This window comes from Octopus bimaculoides, chromosome 9 (genome assembly GCF_001194135.2).
Source record: "Octopus bimaculoides isolate UCB-OBI-ISO-001 chromosome 9, ASM119413v2, whole genome shotgun sequence".
Classification (NCBI taxonomy): Eukaryota; Metazoa; Mollusca; class Cephalopoda; order Octopoda; family Octopodidae; genus Octopus; species Octopus bimaculoides.
The window spans coordinates 29890206-29892779 of record NC_068989.1 but is presented as its reverse complement, the minus strand read 5'-3'; the positions used below and the strand labels follow the sequence as shown (position 1 = coordinate 29892779).

General features: G+C 39.8%; 2 protein-coding genes across 6 annotated transcripts in view; one reads left to right on the top strand and one right to left on the bottom strand.

The window, feature by feature from the left end:
• Window positions 1-941, bottom strand: part of LOC106878959 (hydroxyacylglutathione hydrolase, mitochondrial) — a 74108-nt gene extending 73167 nt beyond the window's left edge. Inside the window, exon 1 of the mRNA XM_052970536.1 lies at window positions 803-941. The gene's annotated coding sequence lies outside the window, so the exon portion shown is untranslated. The remainder of the gene's footprint in view (window positions 1-802) is intronic.
• Window positions 942-1888: 947 nt separating this feature from the next.
• The window catches only part of LOC106883292 (ankyrin repeat and zinc finger domain-containing protein 1), a 98312-nt gene continuing 97626 nt past the window's right edge, over window positions 1889-2574 (top strand). For 2 of the 5 annotated variants that reach the window (XM_052970529.1, XM_052970534.1), the window contains exon 1: window positions 1889-2014. The gene's annotated coding sequence lies outside the window, so the exon portion shown is untranslated. Of the gene's footprint in view, window positions 2035-2574 lie in introns of all 5 variants that reach the window. The other 3 variants (XM_052970530.1, XM_052970527.1, XM_052970528.1) reach the window with 2 other exon arrangements.

Genomic DNA, 2574 nt, shown 5'->3' with positions numbered 1-2574 from the left:
CCCCCCGCCAAAAAAAAAAGAGAATTTAAAAATTTTAATATTTTATATATTTTTAATGTACCATATTACATTACATTATTATATTCGTTATAACATCCATTCGATAGAACACTCGTAAAAAGCTGAAGACCGATATATATGTTTTTGTCTATCCTTGTTTGTCCCCTCTACATATCCGATTTATTAGGAATAAAAAGAACATCTTCGGCCTTAGACCTTTTGAGGTCTAGCCGCTGACCACAGAGCACCAGCCAGTTCCAACAACAACACTTCAACACCTTGCTGCAACTCCATCTTCGATGCCACCATCAGCTTCTTCGTCGACAGCGTCTACACTGACGTCTCTATGTACACACCACCAACAGCACCCGCACTTTCTCTCAACACTGTTTGTGTGAATTGCTTCACCACGAATAACAGCGAGACCCTCTGTACCAAGTAACCGATCGCAGCCTCAACCTCTCGGGCGACAGTATCTTTTCTCCAGGCTCTGCTATTCGGCCACGATCTCTTGTACAGCACCTTTACCACTGTGTACCATGAATACGAACTGGTATTTCTTATCCTTGTGTCTGGACTTTCTCCTAACGTCCTTATTATAAACTGTTTTCTATGCTCTGTATCTCTTGCATTCACATACACATATTTGTATACACACACTCTTTGTTTACACGACGGCCTGTCTTATATTGTGTTTTATTATGTCGCATTCACTCACACAGACATTCACGCTGACTACCAATAAACCTTACTTTTATACATTTGTTACCGGTTGAGTCTCTCTTTTCTTGTTGGCACTTACCTCATTCCATCTATTTTTTTTTTTGTGCCGACCGTGCGATGCGCTAAAGGAGCCGTTCCTTCGTCACCATCTCCTGGTCGCTACAATTGTCCCGTTAGCGTGAAGGAAGTCCTGGAGCTTATTATAATCAAATTGGGTTCCTCTGTCAGAGTGGATACAACTTGGTGATCCAAACAATAAAAAGAGATTGAGCAGGTGGGAAATTACTGTTTCGGTACTCATGTCTTTGCATGGCTATGCGAATGGGTACCTTCAGTACTCATCGACTATTATCAATAATTAGCGATATTGTGTGGTTGATGGCAGGGTACCAACAAAGTCAATGGAGAGGCGCTCCCAAGGTCTCAATGCCCGTATTAACTGACCCATAAGTGGTTTGTGGAAGCAGGGTTTGAGTTTGATGCATGTAGAGCAAGCGAGTGTCATTTCGCGTATTTCGGTGAGGGAAGAAGGCGGATCACTCGTGGGTAGCACAGTTGTTTGTGAAGGGTTATTAGTATTGTGGTATCTCTTGTTGATGCGCATCTGCTGCTTTATTTTGAGTTCCTGATCTTTATAAGATTGTGTAATTTATGTCTGAGAGGTCCAAGCGCCAGCGTATAAGTTTTTCATTTTTGATTTTTGTTGTCCCTTGCTTATTGAAGATCATCGCCACCGAGCGTTGATCGGTGACGGTGTTGCAGTATGGGGAAACATCTATTAGGTGGTGCTATTTGCGGCAGCATTCTACGATTGCGCAGGCTTCTCTCTCGACGATGGATTGGTGTTTTTTCTGTTTTCGAAAGGGACCTTAAACAGAAGGCCACTGGCCTTCCTTGTTGTGATAGCGTCCCTCCCAAGGGTAGGTCGGAAGAATCTCTTTCGATGGTAAGTGGTATCCCAGCCAGCATGACCATATCGGGTGAACAGCGGAATATCGGTAATTTTTGCCGATATCAGCCCGTCATCAATACGACATCAAAACGGAGTTATTTTATGTTTTGCATTTCTCACTGTCAGTTCCATTTACTACTATCATCGTCCATGTAGAAAAAATTGTATTTGTAACAGTATTGTGTTTTTAAATTTTTTTTTTTTTAACAGTATTCCAACATCGGGTGGATGCCGGATTGCTGTCGTACTGCAGTTGGACACACAATATCCTTGTGTTCCGAGCAAGGACAGGGGAAACAACTCAAAATGTGATCCTTTCATTTTCGACATCGGAAGCAGGTAAATTCAATATCTCTGTTGTAAGTTAGGATGAAAAAACATGTGATTTATCTACTGTCATAAATAAGACTAAAAACGCTTTTAAATTTTGCCAGTTCAGTATAATGTATGGGAAAATTTAAAGTCTTTCAACTTCAGAAATATTCAACAATTAATTGTGAATCGAATGTTCCAGTGCATTTTCAAAACTTGGATCCAAACCGACACGATGGAAAAAGTTGTTAAAATCGTTTTTTCAAGCATCAACGAACATTATGGCGTTTACATTTAAAGCTAATATTTGAGTGGTTATCAACATTTGACAGATTATTCGTTTTGATGCGTGTAGCCAAAAGCAAATAGAAAATAAACCTACCACAGCTCAAAATGTATTTCAAATTTCTCAATGAAACCCTACAGAAATGGATATCATTAGGATAGCTACAGATAGCCTGTCTACAAATTTCAGACAGACAGTTCTTTAATAATTAGTGAATCCCTTTTAGATGTTCGTTTTGTTAATGTTGACATTATTACCCGGAAACAAAATCTAAAAAAAAAAAAAAAAAAAGTGCCACAGG